This window comes from Acromyrmex echinatior, chromosome 12 (assembly GCF_024713525.1).
Source record: "Acromyrmex echinatior isolate Ae372 chromosome 12, ASM2471352v2, whole genome shotgun sequence".
Classification (NCBI taxonomy): Eukaryota; Metazoa; Arthropoda; class Insecta; order Hymenoptera; family Formicidae; genus Acromyrmex; species Acromyrmex echinatior.
The window spans coordinates 899081-922664 of NC_141863.1; the positions used below are offsets into that span (position 1 = coordinate 899081).

Genomic DNA, 23584 nt, shown 5'->3' on the forward strand with positions numbered 1-23584 from the left:
AAAGTAATGTGCATGATTTTATTGTGACGCGAATATCCATCGCAGCGAGGTAAAATGGTCAGGAAATGTGGTGGGGGGGTCTGCCCTTCCAAGGCAGCCGGTCACCAGTTTGCTCCGAGCAGTCTGAGTGGAAAGACGTGCCTTCGCGTGAAGTGTGTTTTTCGACTTTGTAACACGGCGCGATGGAGCGATTCGCTCCACCATGACAATGTCCCCAGCCACATAGCCTTCATCGTTGCCAACTACCTAGCCCGGAGCAACACTCCGGTGGTCCCCCAGCCCCCTTACAGTCCCGACTTGGCTCCGTGCGACTTTTTTTTGTTTCCCCGTCTGAAGAGAGAGCTGAAAGGAAAGCATTGGGAGTCCGTGGAAAACATCCAAAAGCATGTTACAACGTTCCTAGAGACATTCCCGTCGAGGAGTTTCCGCGTGCCTTCCAGCGTGGCAGACACGTCTCCGCAAGTGTATTGATTCAGGGGGAGAGTATTTTGAAGAATTTTGAGCATTTGTACCGCTACCATCAATAAATCTATTTTTCCCAGAAAATGCGCGTTACTTTTATAATGGACTCGTATATTATAGATTTTTAATACTGTGATATATATTGGAACACGGCCTACACTGCATGTGTATATAATACAATTGTATTTCTAAGGTCCGATTCTACAAATATAAGATTAACTTCAATTTTGTTTATTTTTTTCTCAATTCTAAAATTGGAAAATTTTCCAAAATAAATCTTACATTTGTGGAACCGACCCTAATACACGTCCCTGTTAAGATGGTAATGTAGGAAATAGCTCCGGAGCTAACGGAATAAAAATATCGATAATTAATCGATCGAATTTCCTGCATGATCATATTAACTCAGAGGGCGTAAGTATCTTATACATTGGAAATGAAAACCTCTAATATCGATCTTGATTAACTTCGGCCTTCGCTCCAGCATCCCCTTAAAGGATAAGGGACATTAATCCCAAAAACACGAAGTAACTAGAAACTAAAAGAACCATAAACTGTTCGTATAAGTCTATAATTTCGAGTTCATTTTTAGGCTCGCATTACAACAGTTATAATAATATGAAAGGAAAACTGCAAATAAAATACAACACAAAGTATCAATTCTTTATAATAAAATATCAATTAATGATTAAAATTAATGGTTAATATTAAAAGTTAAACTTATCTGAAACAATCTTAATTTTACGTCTAAGGGAAAAAAGAAGTCATCAACGTAAGAACGGAATCAAAGAAGAACGGAAGAAATATTCAACAATTTGTACATTTTACAATGCTATCATTACACTATTACTTTTTTATAATATTTATTAATCGATTACACTTAATTTTCGATACATATAACCATCAAATGCGCGATCTCCGCGGTGATAGCTTATGAAATAAACGCAGCGAAAGAACCAATTGGCATTGCCGAAAAGAGGCAACAATATTTCGATTTATTAGACTATCAATGTAATGTCTTCTTTTTTAGAAAAAACAGGTCTTATTCCTATCTAAAAAAGAAGATGTTAAATCGATTGCTCTCATCCCTCAAAGCTTATCGTTGTCGCTTTTCCGCGATGCTGATTGGTACTCTTGTAATGACAGCTGCTTACTTCGTGAGCGGCTGTCATCGTCGAGATTTTAACTTTAGTAAATGTGATTGACAATTGAGGTTGTACATTGAGGTTAATATAGTGTAAAAGATATCTCTTTCCAAAGTGTTAAAAGTTTCTCTTCAATATCATATCAGATAAGTTTTACAATCTCTATTAATTTATTCTTTTCATTCTTTATAATTATGAAAGAATTCTTTATAATAATAAAAGAATTGATTCTTTGAGCTGTATTTTATTTTCAGATTTATTGAAAGAAAAGGCCTAAAAAGAAAAGGCCAGGTATTCGAGAGCGAGACAAAGCGAGAGCGATAGAGAGAGAATTTGAACGAGAAGGCATTTTGAGCTAAAATTCGATTAACGAATCTTTGTAATCGATTACAAGTCGAACGCGGTGGTTTTCTTGGCGGAGCGTCTTAAAAGCGATTGCACTTTGATCAAAAGAGCGTCAACTTTGATCAAAAAGGCGAAGAAGAAGGATCTGCTCGATTCGGCCTTTTATCTATTTTGTGAAACAAAGATTTCTTTTTTCAATCGCCTATGAGATTCTCGAAAAATTATAAAAATTGAGGTGACCCCATTCGGGCAGCGATTGGCAATTCTCGATTGTGATGGCCAAGCGGTACGCTATTGCCATGCGCGCCCGCCAAATTTTGGAATTCTAATTGGGATGTCAGTATGTTACGCATCACGCGAGCACGCGTGCGCTCTGACCGATCCGAATTTGATTGCCGTTTTAGCAGTTGGTTTTTTATGTATGTACGACATATGGCTTTGATTATATTTTTTGACTTTATTAACTAGAGGTGATTGTCAAGTTTGTTTTTTGGAAACTTCTAAAAACGTTTGAAATTTTTCTAGAAATTTCCATGTCTCACGTACACCGAATCTGTGAAAACCATTTTTCAGATGCACTTCGAACATCAGGATTTAGAAGATAATATAATCTTCTTTCTTTAAAGTATGTTTCTAAAATATTCCAATCTGTATACTTTTACTAGAATATCCTGAAAGTTACATGTCATCAATGTCGTTAAAATGCAACCTGTACTAAAAACCAAGTAATTTTATTTAGAGATAGAAAAACTGATCTGGCAACATGTTGAAAATCACATTAAAAGTAGCACAATTTCGACAAAATCTGATCTTTGATTGCAATTTTCAATATTTGTCAATATTAATTAATAATTTGAGATATTTTATGATTCATTTTGGTACATTTTTTATATAATATATCTTATAAATTATTTATTTTTTAGTAATAACAAGAAAGAGATGACAGAGACAAGACAAGACACTGGAAAGAGATGCGAGACGAGAGTGAAACAAGAAGAAAACGAAAGAGATAGAGACGACAGTGAGAACGAAAGGAGACCAGAGATAAAACGAAAGAGAGATGAGATAGTCAGAGAGAGATGAGACGAGATCAGAAAGATTAAAGACGAGAGATGTTACACGAGAGAAGAGAGACGAAAGACAAAATTTAGAAAAGAGAGAGATCGAAAAATAGAGAGACAAAGAACGAGAGAAAAATATAAAAAAAGAAGAAAAGAAAGAAAAATCATAATAAAATTTGTATACTTTTTTATATAGGTACATATATTTTTTTATATTTTTAGTGAAAAGAAAATAAGCGAAAAGTAAATAAGTTAGAGAGAGAGAGAGAGAGAGAGAGAGAGAGAGAGAGAGAGAGAGAGTTGTACGAGTTTCTTTACTTATAATTTATTTATTTTTATTTTATATTATTTTAATATTTTTATGTACTCTCTCTTGTACTCTCCGTATTTAATATAAAAATGGCGCTTGAGAATATTGTTCTTATGTACTCAATTTTGCATACATATTTCTTTTTTTAAACAATTATTTTCTTTATATTGGTAATTCATCCTAAAGAAAAAAAGAAAAGAAGAAGAACTGAAAGAAAAGAAGGAAAGAAAAAAATTAAAGAAAAGAAGTATGAAAGAAGATATAATATATATGGAGCAAAATATTTATATTTATAATAAGTAATAATAAAGCTCCACAAGTAATAACTACTGTCTGTTACGTGGATCACAACTTTTTTGCGTTCATTTTTATTTATATACTCAACATACTATTAAATAAGATACATTTTTATATTTATATATAAAATTGTTAATTTTACGCATTCAGCATTAATTCTCTTTTGTTATTGGTTACTTTTAGATTATTACTATTTTATTGCCGTGAATTTTCAATGATGAGTTGGTCTATTTAAGTTATTAACTTGCAACATTTGTAGCCACAATGTGCATCCTTTTGCGTTTTTCTTTTTTTATATACTCTCGACTTTTTATCTAATAAGATTATTATGGTTTTACTGCCGAGAATTTACAACGATGAGATTGTTTATTAAATTATTAACTGGCAACTTTAATATAGAACATGAAGAATACTGTTGTACTACATAGATTTCCGATAATTTTATAATTATATTTACTGTAACATTGAGAATGACCCGATTGGTGTCGAAACGTATGTAACTATTTTTATTTTCGTGTGTTAAATTAAAAAATTTTTTGTTACATAACCGGCTCTAACCCTTCATTTATTCTAAATTGATTTATATTTAATGTGTTGTTAATATCTTGGAATTATATTTTATTTTCAGTTATTAGTGATCTTCATGAAAAGGAAAGGCCTTATAAAAAAAGAAAGATTCGAAAAGAAAGGAAAAGACGAAGAAATAGAAAAGGAATGATCTGAAAAAAATAAAAAAAAAGGAAAAGAGATGTGATAGAAAATATGATATTATTTTCAAATATATATATATTATATATTTGAACGGAATTTGAATGATCTTAAAAATAATCTTAAAAATGTAATATTCTAATGTGATAAAAATTTATTTATTATTAAAACGTACAAGAAGATACATCAATATATGTTATATACAATATTAATGTCTTTTGTTATAATTTCATTATATAATTATAAAATTAAGACATATATTTTCATTACTCATGTTATTATAATCTTAAATGTTTAATTAAATGACAATGAATTAAAGATTTAGTGCTATCGTATTCTTGAATTGTAATTTAACTGTTAGCACCTTCTAACTTTCACAATATTTTAGTCATAATTTTAATAAACAAATTCCAATAAAGATCTTTATCGAATATAATCTTTCCTTTCAGTTCATCCAAAGATAATATCACTTGGATTTTATTTTTTAATTTAGTACAACAATTTTTTGTCAAATGAATATTAATAAAGCTAATACTGTGTGTGCTTAGGATTAACTTTTTTATTTCATACAAATTTCAAAACCATATCTTGTAATATTAAAAGAATACTAATAGAAGAGAAGGTGGTATTATGGCACCCAGTTATATTTTACACAATAACTTTGTTAATAATCAATATTTAAGTTTAAAGCTTGACAATTACATTCGTTAAAATTTTGTTGAATCAATTCCGAACTCAAAGTTACAAAATATTGATTACTTAAGATATTATCATGGTGGAATTAGAAAGGTGAACGCGTATAATGGCGGAGGACTCGTCACATGATCTGAGATCTCGACCAATCAGAAATTGAGCTTATTTGCAATGTGAACGAGTTATGTGCATCTTTGCAAATTAGCTCAAAATTTGATTAGCTGATAAATAATTACTTTCAACCTACTGCGCAGACATCACCTTGGTTCACCTTTTTAATTCCACTATGGATATTATTAATAAAAATGTGACGACATTGCATAATGACTCGAAGAAAAAATGGGTAGTAATGTGACCTTCCATAAAAATAACCTTAAAATATTAGTTTTGTTTAGAAAACAATATTTGGTACAAAATTAACAAAAAATAAAACATTTAAAAATATATGCAAATAAATGTATATACATTTACACAACTTCTACATATAAGCTGCTCAGTAAAAATCTTAGTACTAAAAATATTACACGTAATATAAACTATAGATTAACAGTAGATTAACAGAGTTACAATCGATTATGAAATAATTATTTTGATATGAAAATCTCAAAAAAGAGGTCGTGAGTAATTAATATTCATAGAAGGCCATATTAGCAAAATGCCATGCTATTGTTTAAATTTGCATAATTCAAAATATACAGTCAAATAAAATGTTAAATAACAAATAACACACTCAAAAATATATATATTAATGTGATAATATGCTTAAGTTTAAGAAAAATGAGGAAGTAGGTGTAATTAAATGCTAAAATGTAATTCAAAAATGTTTCGAAATACTTGAAAATAAAAATGGCTGGTTATAATAAGTGTTGGTAATTGAGTATTGGTATATTAGCGTCATGGCGAGCTACTGAACAAATAATTCCATAAGTAATCATTAGGATTCGCTATATAATAGCAAAGATATTAAGGGAGGAATCACAAAAAAATTGTAATCTAACGAATAAGACAAGACTGCATTGTACGAGTAGGAATTTAGAAGATTGATTGAATTTGTAAGTTGTTTATTGTCCGTTGAAGATGGTTCCGTGAGAACCGAAACGTCTGGAATTTATAATATATTGTAATATATAAATATATAATTATTTGAGTACCTACGTGACTCTTTGCCATTATTTGTTAGCCTTATTGAAATTTATAATTCGTAGAGTTTTTGGAAAGTTAAATTTTAATTTATATTTTAAAACTTATAAAAGTTTATAAGTCGGAAAGTTTAATAGTGCGCGCGAGGCGCTATTAAATGTTATGTTCTGGTAAAAAAATGGTAAAAAAATATATATAAAAATACTATTTGTATATAAAAATAATTTGTAGTTTTAAATTTAAGCGAGATTTTCACAACGTATAATATAAATGGAAAAAACAATTTCGTGCAGAATTTCAGAAAAAATAGATTTTTAAACTTATTGTGTGATTATTGTAATTAATTAGAATCTGTAAATTCAACGCGCCGAGAAAATAATGGGTAAAGCGGCATAGATCTGATTACCTATACATTTTGTATGTAAAATTTCATGTTCAATAAAATTCTATGTAGAATGCCAAAATATAATTAATATAATCTGTAATTTTTCATGTTGATTGCAATATTACATTATTATGCTGGTAAGATCGGAAAAGACTCATAAGTATAACCATTAATACATTTTTAATAAATACTTTTTTCAGTGTGCGATTGTAGCTCCGTGTTTAGTTACTACTCCAGAAGTCGTAAAGGTTCGAATTCCGTCGATACCATCTATGCATTTTCAAAAATTGTGAAATATGCGATGCATATTTAATAAATTGTATTTGAAACTATAAATTAATTCTATATAAGAATAATAAAAAAGCAATATATGTTAAAAATGAAAAAAAAATTTTTCTTTATATTTGAACTTGATTTCTATTAATCTTTAATATAACGTATAAAAATTAATATACTCGTATAAAACCATATTCGAGATAATCATAAAAACGAAAATTATATATTTCTATACAGAGTCATATACATAGAATTTAACATACCAAAATTATACTGTGTGCATGATTTTAGCGCGAGATAAAATTTTGAATGTGAAATATCATATTCAATATGGAACTCTGAAAATACATATTGCAAGTAAAATTAATATAATCTATAATTTTTTATGTGAACTGTAATATGGGTCGAAAAATAAACTAGCATAATCATGTAATTTCACACAAGTACTTTTTCAGTGTAAGAAAAATATTTCGTATCTATTTTATGTTTATGGAATGTAATTTAGGCATAAAAGTTTTCTTTATATATTTATTTTATTTAAGTTATATTAAATTTTATTTCAGAAAGATATCACAATACTCTTTACAATATTATTCTCGTACATATATTTGTAAAGTACAATAGTATACTCCCTACTATATTAATATACTCCCTTAAAGTAACGTAATGCTTGAAAAAAATTAAAAACGATGTAGTTTAAGTATAAACAAATTCAAAATGTTAATTTTCCATATTTGAGTTTAATAGTGAGTCAAATTTTGTAAAAAGAAACTAAATACAGAAAGCTAAGATTTAATCTGCTCCATAACTGAAATTATTGCTTTCAATTAATTAACGAAATACATCTGTGTTATTTTCCATTGGATGTTTGGCCCAATCAGGAAAATCTTTAATTCCGTAAACGAAAACACCCCATGTAGGGAAGAAAATGATTTCTACTAGCCAACTATAAATTGAAGGTGCACAGCCTGCAGCAATTAACCAATTTGTAGGGATATGTCCTGCGATTGTTACAATTGCGTTCGGTGGTGTGCCGACCGGCAAGCGAAATGAAAATGAACACATCAGGGTGGCTGGTATCATTAAGTACATAGGATGTATTTCCATTGCCACGCACTGAAAAACAGATAAATGAAAATTAATTTACGTTTTTCGAAAAAACTTAACAAAATTATATTAATAAAAATATAAAACGTAAGGTATATAAATATACAAGGAGTTTCAGAACAAATCTTAGAGAAAAGAATCTTATTAAGAAATCTTAATGATTCATGAGTGTGAGCGTGGCGTAGCAGGCAGCACACGAAACTGCTATGCCAAAGATCTCGGGTTCGATCTCAGGCAGAACCGAAAAATGTTTTCGAATTCTCGTAGCTCTTCTCGGAAGGCAATGACAAACCACTGAGAACATCTTTGCCAAGATCACTTCTTTAATAAATCATCGACGTTAAACTGTAGGTCCCATATGACTGTGTAGAACCAGCGTGCGCACCACAGGCATATGAGAGAAGTCACCACGCTCGGCCACGGGCAATAGGACTGAGAAAATCTCATCAAAAGGAGAAATTTTTGTAAGAAATCTGTAACGTAATTTTAAGAGACTACGCTTCCGATTACACATGACAAATGACAATACTATTATAATTTATATAATTATAACAAACGTAGTTAAAATTAATAAAAAGAAGAGCATAAAACCACAGCATAAGATATTCTTTATGATATTTAATATGTAATTACATTTATAAATAATTTACTAAATTAAATATCACAAAGAATATCTTGTATTATTAAATCACAAAAAATATCTTGTATTGTGGTTATGCTCTTCTTTTTATTATAGTTTACATTATTTTATTTTTGCAGAAAGAAAAAAAAAGTAAAATCATGAAATATTGTCAAACATCACATACAATGCTGTGGCATAATAATACACGCAGAATATATACTGTACGCAAGTAATAATGACTTTTCTTCCAAGTATTTCAAAAATTCATATATTCCGCAAATCTATTATAAGTTCATCACAAACATTCGATTTATTTAAAATATATTCTGTATTGTAGAAAATTTAATACTTCTCAATCAAAAATATTAAATTAAATAAAAAATTCAATTTACTTAAAAAGAATTCTTTCTTTGCTTGAATCAAATATCATATTTACTTGTAATAAGAAAATTATGATTATATCTTAACAAAAAAAATAATTTTTTTATTATTATTGCTTTTTATTTTTCCAGTTTAATTTATATTTTTACTGTTTCGTATACTCATATTCTGTCTTATTAACTACAAGTAATTATTGAAAAACGCATTGCATTGCCGGCAAGATTTGAACCTACGATCTCTAGAATGGAAAGACCTAATACATTTATGCTGAGCTAATCACCATGCTTGTGATCGAGTCATTGCCAACGGTATATTTCCTACTGTAACCATTCTTAATTTCATGATGATAGTTTCATATTATTATTTGATGAGGTTATATGGAAACGAAATGCTGATATTTATTAATTCAAAATAATTAAGATAAATATTATATGAAAAAACACAATTAACTTGCACAATTTGATCCCAAAATAAATATTTATTAAAATTGAAAATATGAATTACTTCAAACAAGAAAAAAATTTCTTGTTTCTAAATTAGTTTCGCTTTTCCTAAATTTGTTGTATAGAATTGAAAGAAATATACCAAATTTTTCTGACCAAATAAATTTTCTTACATCAATATATTATTAAATATTCAAATTAATCAAATCTGACTTTTTCTTAGATCAAATTTTATAATATACTTCAAAAGAGAATAAATTCTTATTTTGAGAGAGTACATGATATTGAGTATTTCTAAAACATGGAATGAATACATTTTAAGACTAGAGAGAGAAAATATTCTTTATTGAAAGTAATCATTACTGAAAAGAAGAAAAATAAAATAAATAATTGCTTTTCTTGGAATTTTCTGTGTGTAGTTTCGGAAAAGTTTACTAGCCCAGAAAAATTAAATGATTTTTGGCGATAAAAAGGAAAAAATTGCTGCAAAGCTGAATTTTTGTATATAGATTTGTAATAGTATTCTTTTTAACGTAACATAACAACAAACTATCCATGTATGAGGACATGATCGGTTGCGTCATCTTGAAAAAATATCGCATAAAATTGATTTTTTACAAATATCTTAGAAACTGTTTGTTGTACGGAAATTAATGTTCAGTTCGAAAATAAAGCTGACAAGTTCCCCACAATTTCGTTTCTTAATGAACCTCATACACGCTCAATAGTTTCCGAGATTTTTTAAAGAATCCCTTATTTTTTAATGTTACGTAAATATGTTCTGGCTTTGCGAATATCTCAAATTTGATTGTACTTACGTACAAAATGCATATAACAAAAAAATCAAAAGAGTATTTAATTATTTATAAAATTTTTTATTGAATGTACGTATGATAGTTACGGAGATATCATTTTTTAAAGACATTTTGATTTACGGACAATTGATTTAGAACAATTATGAAAAAAGATCCATTTATTGGTATATTAATTGTTATCCATAATTATATGTTGCTATATATAGATATTTTATTAAATGTATATGTGATTTTAATTATATTAATAACATATTAAGTAAGAGTAAAGTGGAAATGATTAAAAATAATTCAAATTAGATATAATTTGACAATATGAATTTAATTAACATGTACGCATCTTCGGATACGTCTTCTATTATAAATTGGCGTCTGTTATTTGGCGTCTCATATTTCCTCCTCTATTTCGTAACCATTGAGGCATTCGGTTTCTTGGCAGTGTCCGCAAAGGTCAGAATATTTCAACCCAAATCTTTTGCACCCACACGATAATGAATAATAATCTTTCCTGCATTACAGTATATAAGATTTAAAATAGTATCTAGTGCAGGAGGGTCCAACGTCTGCACAGCCCAGATAACAATTTGTGAGGGCTCACATTGTCCTCACATGTGATAATCACGTCGTGCATACAAAAAACATCATGTTGCCTTCACAACGTGGTGGGAACACACATGCGAGGACGTATCACGATGTGATGGAGGCATGTGTGCATGCAAGGTCTTTCCTAAAAGCTTTTACAGAAAAATGCCTTTTGGAAGTCACAAAATTACTTCTAATTAATAGTTTTACTTTTGAATTTTTGAAATTAACTTCAAGACGCGGTGAATAGAAATTATAATATTGGATCATCTAAAAAGTATCCGCGGTTTTTTGTCACTAGATGTGTGTTGATAGTCATATATCTAGTGACAAAGTACCGCGGATACTTTTTAAATGACCCAATATATTACAAGAGACGAACGGTAGTATGCGTTTAATTTTAATTAAATTTCCCGCTCTGTGATAATTTAGTTGAGGCATGTTTCGATATACACTGCCAATATACACTAGAACATGGCGTTGGTAGTTGCCAGTCTCCTTCGCTTCTATTGGCGATTTATTCATCTCGTAATCATGTAAATATAAGAGTCGACGCATTATTGGCTCTGATTTGAGGACAGCATCTGATTGGGTGTTCACTTGATACATAGCTTAAGGCGAAAAGGTACAAACGGGATGGTCGGGAAGCGTTCCCGTATCAAGCATTGTATTTCGAATCAACGTGGCGTCAAGACGCGAATAAAGTGTTAATGACATAGTTCTGTTCAGTGCACTGGCCCCTTTCCACGCTCTTATCCGTCCATCCACTATACCTGACATACGAAGTCTGTCCCAAAAGTATCCGACCTGCATTTATATCTTCGCGCCAAAGTGTTCTAGCGACCTCTACCAGGCAGGCACGTCAACAGTAGGACCTTACGAATTTATCGGTCGCCGACACTAGTAGGACGTATAGTTCATACGCAGTGTGTATTTGTTTACAGTGTCTTTTTCACGTTCGTCGGATTTTTAAGTAGCTAAAAATGACCGAAACGACAATGCTCCAGCGCATGCATTAAACCTTGTGCAGCAGTATTTAACAAAACACAGTGTTGTACAGCTTCGCCAGCCTCCGTACAGTCTCGACGTAACTCCCTGCGACTTTTGGCTATTTCCTCGATTGAAAATGCCTCTTAAAGGACACCGATTCGACGACAAGAAGACTTGAAACCAATGCGACGAATGCACTAAAGACGATTCCAATAACTGACTTTCAAGACTGCTTTGGGAAGTGGAAGCATCGATATGAGCGTGTTGTTCAATCAAATGGGGACTACTTCGAAGGATGCCACCAACCGGATGACGAAGAATAAGCCAAGCGCCGAAAAATGGAAGTAGGTCGGATACTTTTGGGACAGACCTCGTATACTAAGATTTCCCTCGAGTGTTTGTCCTATTATTATTGTCTCTCGAAGGTTTGTGTTTTTGAGGATTCTCTATATATTCCTGAATGTTCTTTTCTTTCCGCTATTATGATTTATTTCCCTTCCTTTAAACATTTTTAATCCTAATCAGGATTAAAAATGCTAATCCTTTGCAACCTCCTTACAATATATATTTAGTGATTTTTTGTTATTGTAACTTTTCAATATGAAAAAAATGAAACAAATTGTTCATTGGATTATCGTGTAAAATCTCAAAGTGTAAATAAAAAAATGTGTAAGTAAATTCTCAGTCAGTATATTAGCTTATCTCCAATGACAATAATTTTTCTCAATGTATTGTATATTTTACAGTATATTTATTTTTTCTTACGATCGTGTTTTAGCTAATTGTATAAATTTGATTAAAACCGTTGAAATCGAATCAAAATAATTGGTATCCAATACAACTTCATTGTTTCATCGATTACTTGCCAAAGTAATACCAAGGTCACTTATTTTGCCAAACCTATATAATTCATACGTCAACATTTCTTGTTGATAAGCAATTTTTAAAAATTTGTGATTATTCATTCTCTTTATGAATATTTGTCTTTTTTCGTCGAACAAATTGTAAAGTTTCATTTAACTCAAACTTTGGTAATTATGCAGAAAACGATCTCACCGATTTTAATAAAATTAGACTTATTCGACGAGTTTTTGCACGAAATGAATCTTTGCACGAATCTAAAAAAAAGTGTCGCTCTGCCCCGCGAACCGAGATATTTAGTTAAAGTTGACGACTATGTATTAGGTGTTGGAATTAATTCGTAGCGTTTTTTAATGAAAGAATGTTATTTATTTCACATGAGCATTAAAAAATACATTAATGAAAGTACTTCCCATCACTTGTAAAACGCTACGAATTAATTCCAACACCTAATAAGTTAGGAAATCTGTCATACTGACTACATGTATCGAAAATTCAAAGCTCAAATTCACTGCTTTACAAACAATTCAGTGCTTTACAAACAGATTCACCATTTAAAAAATAAATTATTTTATTTTTTTATTTTAAAGTAGTTCATTTCGTGCAAAAACGCGTCAAATGAGCCTAATTTCATTAAAATTGGTGAAGTCGACCGTTTTCTGCATAATTACCCACACTTTTTATAAAAAATGTAGAAATTATATTGAAATTATGAAAAAATGTTTTATTGTTATTTTGTTCATAAAAGTAAAAAGTGCAACAGAAATATCATTGTGTTAGAAACAAAATTTATTTTCCTTCCGGGGGACGTGTAGAATAATACTTAATATCGTATATGTATAGCAGAAATACGTTATTTTTGAAACTTTTTTGCTAATAACTTTTTAATAAAGAGCGACCTGTCGCAGGTAAACTCAGGGTCATGATCTTGACAACACATGTCAAGATCAAGGTCATCAGAACTGAGTCTCCTAAAATGCACAATTATCAGACATCTTTGGTTATAATGATTCTAAATCACTGACATTGCACTTCTTTCTTAATTTTTTATCAAAATTTCTATTTACGAATAGTTATGTTTATATTAACATTGCAACTATAAGAAAATTATCCGAGATTCCGCCTTTTCGAACGTCCTGCGGTACGAGGAATCGGTCGATGCGCCGCGATCATGCGACAACCAATAGGGAACATGTACACGCAGCCAATCCCGAAGGATCGTTGGCGGCGATGAGGGAGCGGATGCGGATGCGTGAAGAAGAAGAAGAGATTCAGATTAGCGGGAGCTAAGCTGTTGACAACAGCCAGCTTATGAAAGAACCTATAGTCGTTATACATATCAACCAAGGAATCGAAATATATCTTTATTTTATGAATAAAGTCTAATATATTTCTTACATATCAGAAGTGGGATAAACACGTGCCGTGCAGTATTAGGAAATCTCGAGGTAACAAGATACGGCGTCGGCACGGGCCGCCATAAGTCACGTCGTGACTCGAGTATCGAATCGAGAGGTAAGAGGCATCGTTCGCCTTCTTCGTTGCGATCGGGCGAAGGAAGGAAAAATGACCGAGTGAAAAACTCGAGCGTGTTGTAAATCGGCGAGTGCGTAGTCCGTGCATTCATCGCGGGGATAAATTAATAATTCCCCCCTTCGATCCGACGAGAGACGATCTAACGATCGAAAAGTGGATACAGCACGTAGAAGGACTGGCAGAGCAGTATGGATGGATCGCGCCATTATGAGACTTATACCTAAAAGGTCATGTTAAGTTATGGTATGATACGAGACCGGAAGTATTTATCACGTGGGCAGCAGCAAAAGAAGAGATGACGCAACAATTCCGTAAGTCCGTACCATTCAGTAAGTTGTTGAAGGATGCCGCGTTGTATAAGATTTCTCGCGGTCAAGCTTTGGGCGATTATTGTTTTAATAAATTGAGTACAGTTACACAAGTTGAATTTAGTTATATCCGACAAGTATTTGATCGATGCGGTTATCGGCGATATAACGGACGCGAGTATAGCAAGAGCAGTACGTTCTGCATAGTTGGACGATGCGAGCGGATTATGATGTCGCTAGATACATCATTGTCGGGAAGCGAGCGAAAGAAAGAAGCGCGTTATCGGGGTAACCGAAGAGAAAGATCATCGAAAATCTGGAAGCAGGTTCGGAACGCGGACGAAAATGTAGCATCGGCTGATCAACCCGTTGCCGACGGTGACGGTAAGCCGTTATTGCAATGCTTTAATTATGGGAAAGTAGGCCATTTTGCGAGAAAATGTCGTGAGCCGCGTGCTGAATGTGAGCATTGTAAACGGAAAGGTCATACAACTATCATGTGTCCGCATAAGAAAAATATAAAAGTCATTATTAAAGCCACGAATACCGCGCGAAACTTGTATGAGCGAATAATGTCGGTTAATGGTCGCCGACTCAAAGAGTTGATTGACACGGGAAACAGCCGCACATTAATGCGAAATTCAATTGTTGAAAAGTACAAGTGGGCTGTTCAGTTAATGCCTAATGTAGTATTAAGGGGATTCGCGGGACGACCAGCAATAAATCTACGCGGTATAATGTCAGAATAATGGAGGCAACAGCGTGGATGCTATTGTGGTCCCAGATGAGCATCTCATTTACGATCTAATTGTGGGACGCGACTTTTTAGAGCAAAAACACGTGATGTTAGTTAAGCGCGGAAAAGAGATAATACTTCGACAGTTGCCTTCTGCAGAAAGACAATTCGAGCATATGAGTGACGTGAATTTGCTAGACGCGTCAACTGAGCGGCCAATACGTATCAGCACCATTAACGAGGAGGCACAACGAAAATGTACAGATTATAATATATATTAATTCGCGAATACAGTGATTGCGTTTCGACTAATGTTGAAAATCTGGAGAAAATGAATGCTCATACAATGAGCATACGTTGCACAACGGATGAATCGATAGTTTACAGACCGTATAGGATGGCTGAATCGGAGAAACGAGCACTGAGAAGTATTATTAGCGAGTTATTATAAATAATATTATCCGGCATTCGACGTCGCCATATGCGACGTCGCCTATTATACTTGTTAAAAAGAGTAATGCATGTGCATCGACTTTTGTAAATTGAATGCTACTATTAAAGATAAATATCCGCTCCCGTTGGTAGAGGATCAACTCGATAAACTCGACGGGCACCGTTACTTTATGGGATTAGATTTGGCATCGGGTTATTACCAGCTGCCGATGGAACCCGGTTCCATCGAAAGGATAGTTTTCGTGATTCCCGAGGGTCACTACGAGTTCTTGCGTATGCCGTTTAGCCTGACAAACGCACCGGCTGTGTTTCAACGTTTAATGGCCAGATACTAGGTACGTTAAAAGATATCATTGCTTTTATGCCTACTTAGATGATGTTATAATACCCTCCACAACCGTCGAAGAGAGTATGAGCCATTTGCGCCAAGTATAAGAAACATTTCGTAACTACCACTTAACCCTTAAACTAGAGAAATGTTCGTTCTTTGCCGAGTCTATTGATTATTTGGGTCGGGAGATTAGCGAATGAGGAGTGCGAACCGGACAAAGGAAAATTGAAGCCATACAAAGTATAGAGGCGCCACGGTCGGTCAAGCAAAGACAGTTTGTAGGATTGGCCAGTCACTTTAGGAAATTCGTTTCAAATTTTGCGACTATAATCGAACCACTGTCGAGACTTACAAAAAAGAATGAACCATGGTGGTGAGGCAAGACTCAGACTGAGGATAGGGCGTTTATTACTATTAAACAAAAGCTAGTGGATCGGCCGGTGCTAACGATCTTCGATCCAAATCATTCAACAGAACTACGTACGGACGCAAGCGCAATTGCTTCTCTTACAGCTAATGGCCAGTAAAAGTGAGTGTAGGATATTTTAGACGACGGCGGATTAACGCTGTTATCACTCTTATGAAAAAGTGGAAACGATAGCCATGGTAATGGCTTTGCGTCACTTTAGGGTGTACTTATTAGGGATTCATTTTAAAATAATAACCGACTGCAACTCATTATGGGCCACTTTCAAACGCGATTTGTTACTCCGGATTGGTCGGTGGTGGTTAGAAACGTAGGAGTATACGTTTGATATTGAGTACCGGGACACAGGATGGAACATGTGGATGCTCTCAGCCGCAATCCTATTTCGGTAGAATTGGAAATAGCTCGTGTTGATATTACCGAAGATGAGATGGTTGGGTAACAGCTGCTCAGCAAGACGAACAATTAAATAGAATCCGGACAATCTTGCAAGAAGGAACACCCACATGTGAGATTAAATAATATTTCGATGAGTATGTATTGCAGGATAACAAGATATATCGGCTCCTAGACTACGGCAAAAGGATATAGGTGGTGCCGCGTGTTATGCGAATGCAGATATTGCTACAATGATGCTGGATATTTGGGCATTGAAAATACGTTAGAGCGTATTCGGCGAGATTATTGATTCGCGGGCATAAAACATTTCGTGACTAAATATGTTAAGGCATGCTTGAATTGCGCTTATTACAAGTACACGGCGGGCAAGAGGTAATGCAAACTAAATAATATTGACAAAGTGCCAATACCATTTCATATAGTTCACTTGGGTCATGTGGGACCTTTCGAAACTAATCGAGGGTACAACAAATTCCTTTTAGTGATGGTTGATGCTTTTACTAAGTTCATCATAATTAAGCCAGTAAAAAGTCAAAAGGCAAGTTAGGTAATTAAGGATCTTAATACTATTATTCACTTATTGGAATTCCTAGCAGGCTTATAACTGACAGAGGGACAGCATTCACATTGCGCACATTCAGAATGTTTTGCGACACTTATGGTATGTGTTAAATGCCGTCGCTACCCCGCAAGCTAATGGGCACTGCGAGCGGTATAATAAAACGGTCATACAAGCCTTGGCAGATACGACAGCCGGGCAAGATCCTCGCGATTGAGATCTGGCTGTGAAACTAGTACAAAGTGCACTGAACACGATGCACAATAAGAATATCGATACCACCTCGATGAAGACATTAATCGGTGTTGAGTCGCGGAGTGTTTGTTCGACGAGGAGGTGCAAGAGATAGTACACCACTTGGCTAAACTGCGTAGTAGAATGAAGGAAAACATAAAGCGTAAACAATAAGAGCAAAAGGAACTCTATGATCGAGCATACCGGGCGACCATGATGTACAAGGCAGGTGATCTAATTTTGGTTCGGATCATAAGTGACCTGGCTACGGACAGCAGTAGGAAGCTGCATCCAAAATTCGAAGGACCTTTCTGACTACGGAGGGTTCTCATGAATGACAGATACGAGGTTGAAGATTTAAGAGAAGGATATAAGCACGGTCGGACAGACGTAGCCGCCGATAACATAAAGCCATGGATTACGTTTCAGGATGAAGGGTTGCCAGAAATGAATTGTGCCCTGGCAGCAGAAGAATCCGCAGATGAAAAGGAATGTAATAATGAAAACTAAAACGAAGTAAATACTGCGGTTGTTGCCGTTGATAAAGAGGTTTCATGGCAGTTGCCATTGAAATATGAATTGCGGTTGTCGCCGTTGATACAAAATGGTGGATGCCATCGAAATAGGTATTGCGATTGCTGCCGTTGACACGCAATAAGACGGCTCAGGGCGAGGCTTTGCTCCTGTGTTGGACCTTAGTTTCAGAACATGTGGAGATTTCACAAGATGACGTTTAAAAGAAATTTTCTAGAGAAAATATTGGGTAGATTAAATATTGGGCGGTAGATTAAATATTGGGAATAAGTTTCCATCCTTTTTAAATGAAAAAGATGTGTTTATTTAAACAAATCTATATAGGTGAGTTTATTCAAAGTATGCTCCTTCGGACAACTTTCTCCCATCTTTTCGGTAATAAACGGATTCCTCGAATGAAAAAATCTGGTTCTTTTGAAGCGATCCATTCATCAAGCCATTTTTTGATACCTTCATAAGAATTGAATCGTTCTCCAGAAAGGGCCGACTGCATAGATCGGAATAAATGGAAATCTAAAGGGGCAATATCCGGTGAATACGGCGGGTGGGGCAGAATTTCCCATTTTACTCCTTCCAAGTATTTCTTGATCGGTTTTGCAACGTGTGGCCTAGCGTTGTCATGTAACAGAATCAGCTTGTTGTGTCTATTGTCCCATTTCGGTCGTTTTTCTTTCAAAGCTTGGTTTAAACGTATCAGTTGTAACCGATAACGATCGTCAGTGATGGTTTCGGACGGTTTGAGCAGCTCATAATATATAATACCTCTTTGATCCCACCAGATGCACAACATAATCTTCGAAGCATGGATATTTCGTTTTGGCGTTGATGGACCTGGTTCACCTGGTATCACCCATGCCTTCAAGCGTTTAGGATTATCGTAGTAGATCTATTTTTCATCGCCAGTTACGATACGATGTAGAAAGCCCTTCCTTGTTGTCATTGACGAAGCATCTCGTAGATGACCAAACGTCTTTCCATGTCTCTCTCTTTCAATTTGTATGGCATCCAATTTCCTTCTTTTTGCATTATTCCTATTGCGTGTAGACGTTTTCCAACAGTGGATCTATCAACATTTAATTCTTTTGCCAACCTATCGAGCGATAAACACGAATCTCCTTCGAATAATGCTTGCAATTCTGCATCTTCAAATTTTTTCGGTGCACCTTCGTGTTCTTTGTCACGCACATCAAAATCACCACTGTTGAATCACCGAAACCATTCTTTACAACTAGTTTTCGATGGAGCATGCTCACCGTAAATATCTACGAGCAAACGATGCGTTTCCGCAACACTTTTCTTTAAAATAAAATAATGGAGTAAAACTTCCCGCATTCCGTTGCTTTTTTGAAATAAATTCCGACATCTTCAACGCAAAAAAATTACTCTTTGTTACGTTTCGAACGAATGCCATCTATTGGGTTCAAAAGTTTGGACACACACCTTTCAAAAACATGCCATTCTATCAAACACACGAGCAATGCTACTAACGACATCTTTTTGCAATGGGCGGAAACTTATTCCCATACCCAATAATTTTTATTTTCTATTTGACTATTCCTTATCTAAGTACTCATGTGACAAGACGGATTAATAAGGTTTAACTGAGATTGAGAAGGGTCCAGGATAAGACTGAGGCTTCGGCCCGGGAGGTGCTATTGGAATAAGCATTGCGGCTGTTACTGAGGACATAAATTTCTAGTAGTACCGTTCATTGCGGTTGTTGCCGTACTATATGATTTATTTCAGGAGCCATCGAAACATTCACTATCAAATCTGGTTCCTGATTATTAGAAATGCCCTGGATTTTATTAAAGAGGAGCCCCCAATGGAATAACATCAATGTGCCTGAGGGCAGGCACTCTGCAGGACGGCCGAATGTAAGAAAATTATCCGAGATTCCGCCTTTTCGAACTTCCCACGGTACAAGGAATCGGCCGAAGCGCCGCGATCATGCGACAACCAATAGGGAGCATGTACAGCCAATCCCGGAGGATCGCTGGCGGCGCCGAGGGAACCAATGCGGATACGTAAAGAAGAAGAGATTCAGATTAGCAGGAACTAAGCTATTGACAACAGCCATCTTAAGAAAGAACCTACGTCTTTATACGTGTCAACCAAGAATTGAAATATATCTTTATTTTGCGAATAAAGTCTAATAGATTTCTTGCACAATTAATAAAAACTCATTCCAAGCATGTGGTGGCGATATTCAATTATTTTGTTACTTAGAAATATTATACAATAATATATCATTTCATATCTTTTAAATAATTTTTCTGGCTTGACCATCTTGATCAACAAATACACGGAACGTAGCAAAAGATGTCATCCAAATTCAAATCATTTATGAATCTCAGTGCAAGACATAAGAAAAAGCAGTTAGTTGCAATAGAAGGTCACTCAAGAGATTTCGAATTCGTACAAATTTCGGCAAAGCAGCTTACTTCATCTATCTCCGGTAACATTATCCGAAACTATAATGAATCTATCAGTAACAATGAAAATACTTCTGGCACGCATGAGAAAATGGAAAATAGCAAAGTCACCGAAGAAGAAGAAGAAGAACGAGTAGCAGTGTAAGTCTTCACTTATTAGTTTGGCTTTAATATATTGATAAATATTTTATCAATCAGTTTAATCAATTGAAATGTTACTGGAGTACAGTATTGAAATATTAGGTGTTGGAATTAATTCATAGCGTTTTTTAATGAAAGAATGTTATTTATTTCACATGAGCATTAAAAAATACATTAATGAAAGTACTTCCCATCACTTGTAAAACGCTACGAATTAATTCCAACACCTAATATAATGCAATAAAATATATTTATTCTCTTTCAGTACCGTCGCATCATGAGATTAGGTGTTGTGAAACTACGAGATTTCATATATATCGCGATCGAACACACTATGACTGACGAGTAAGTAAGTTCACCTGGCTCGATGAACAGACCAAACAGTTACAGGATAAAAATGACAAACATAATATATCGTACGATTTATGTGATGTGATAAGCGGAGAAAAGGCTCAAGTCGGAAATCGATTTTTATTTATTGTTTTTTGTTATTTCGATATAATGTAGAAAGTTATAAGTTATTTCAACAAAAAAACAACGATCGTAAAGATAGCTATTATTTAAAATTTTAGCTGTTATTTGAAATTTAAATTTCCTATTTAAATCCTGACTATATCGCATTTGTCGCTATGTAAAATTTCATTTTCCGATTTATGCCTCCTTTTCGTTTATTACACATATAGAAAATATCCCGGATTAATATTTTTATATTAATTGACGTATCCATGTAAGGATATATATAAATATCTGTATTTATCTTATATAAATATCTGTATTCTTTTTCATATAATTTATATAAATATTTGTATTTTTTTTCGTAAATGCAGTATAAAAAATGTCCATATTTCCCACCTGAAAATGTGTACATTTTTTAGCTGCATTCTTCCTTAAGAGGCTGGAGTGTCCTGTTTTATCATTAAATATTATTATAAAAACACTTTTCTCGTAACTGTGTTTATGGATTGAAAAATCCTTCTCCACAATTAAAGTATCGACAACAACGCAATTCGCCAGATACATTTGAATACGAAAAGAAAATTAAAGACTTACAGTTTTGTTATCGGCTTTTGTAGTCAACACATCACAATATTTGTTGCATATAAGAGTTTCAGATCTTGCACGTTCATAAAAAGTAAAATTGCAAATTGCGGAAAACTTAAACGAACAATCCTATGCTTTTAGAAATGCGGTAGGAGTTTTAGTATAAGAGAAAAGCGTATCCGAAAATTTCGTTTGTATATTACGAATGAAATTGACGTGAAGCCATGAAACTAAGCAGTATTTTAGTTCCGCAATATTCCGACAGCGGCGCTGTCATGAAAAGTGCGTCGCTGAACCATAGAAATGATCTGAATTATCGACCTACTCAGGCCCATATCAATAAACGTGCCCTGGTCAAAGTTTTTTCTTTTGAAAGGAAAAATAATAATAAAATAAATATGATATTAGTTATTTCAATTTGTTGAAATAATTTCTTTCTAAACAAGAAACATACCATATTATTTACATATGAATACAAATGAAGATAATTGTATTAATTATACTATTTTGTCTTTTACATACATTTTATTTAGTAAATTATTGATGCATATATATAAAATAACATAAATATATATATATGTATGTATGTATGTATGTATATATATATATATATATATATATATATATATATAATAGCATAAATACACACACGTGTGAGTATATATGCATGTGCGCGTGTGTGCGTGTACATATATACAACACATGTCTAAACTTTATTTATTGAATTATTTACACATGCATATATCAAGGTTCGGAACGCGATGTGTGTTTCGATTGAACTTCCTTTCTGCTTGGATATCGGAACGACAAGCGGCAATCTCGTAGCAGACGTAGCATATAAATGAAATTTTCGAATACTCTTTGCTCTTATACTAAAGCTCGTAACTCGTTTCTGCAAGCATAGTATTGTTCTTTGAGGTTTTCTCTAAATCGCCAGCTACTTATTTTAAACGTGCAAGGTCTGAAATTATTGTATATAGCACATTTTTTATTTGACTCGGATGTCGAAATGTCGACTTAGTAAGAAGCGCCATTTCTCTTATCGCGCACAAGCGAAGTACCGCTATTTCATTACAGAAATGGATTAAATCATTGTATAAACCAGCAATATATTATCGGTTGGAAACGCTATAATAATAATATATTTTTGTATATATAGAAATATATATCAGAATCGTTGTTTAGAAAAGGAATCATGCGTTCTTGCTGCATCGGCGATGAAAGAAACGCCAAAATCGATAGAAATCATATTCTTGAATTGCAGAACGAATTATTGAAACAAAAGTACGACAGAGTGAGACAGCAAAAACAAAAAAGATAGAAACTCCGATTGTAATCGGTGAGACTCCGCACACCGAGCTGGGCTTGTCGAACAAATTCACTCCAAGGTGAATTGTAATCTCGTGTGTAAGGAATTGAAAATGTTCAAAGTGTCATTGACAATGTCAGATGGAAGCGCGAGCAAAATATCATCAACATATCTAAAATAGAACAAGGGTTGTGTTGACAGTTTTTCCAGTGCTACTTTTTCTAAATCCTGCATTACAATGTCCGCGATTATTGGAGATAAAAGGTGAACCCATTGGAGTGCCGAACACCTGTCTGTAAGTTTTATTGTTAAAAGTAAAAAAGGTTGAATTTAAAATGAATCTGACAGCCATAATGAACTCATTTTTTGATATGCTTGTCTTCGCCTGGAGGTTAGTGCAAATGGCAGATTGAGTTTTCTCGATACAATACTGATTATAGATAACCAAAAAATTATATTCGACATTTACCATAAAAAGACATTTTCTGGAAGGTTCCTTAATTTCCACTCAAATCCTTTGT

The 23584-nt window shown here is 33.6% G+C and overlaps 1 long non-coding RNA gene across 1 annotated transcript; it reads left to right on the plus strand.

Annotated features, from left to right (window-relative positions):
* LOC147907706 (uncharacterized) lies at window positions 1–12098 on the plus strand. Its single transcript, XR_015546852.1, has 2 exons — window positions 1–2577; window positions 2876–12098. It is a non-coding gene; the product is annotated as an uncharacterized LOC147907706 (long non-coding RNA).
* The last annotated feature ends 11486 nt before the right edge of the window (window positions 12099–23584 follow it).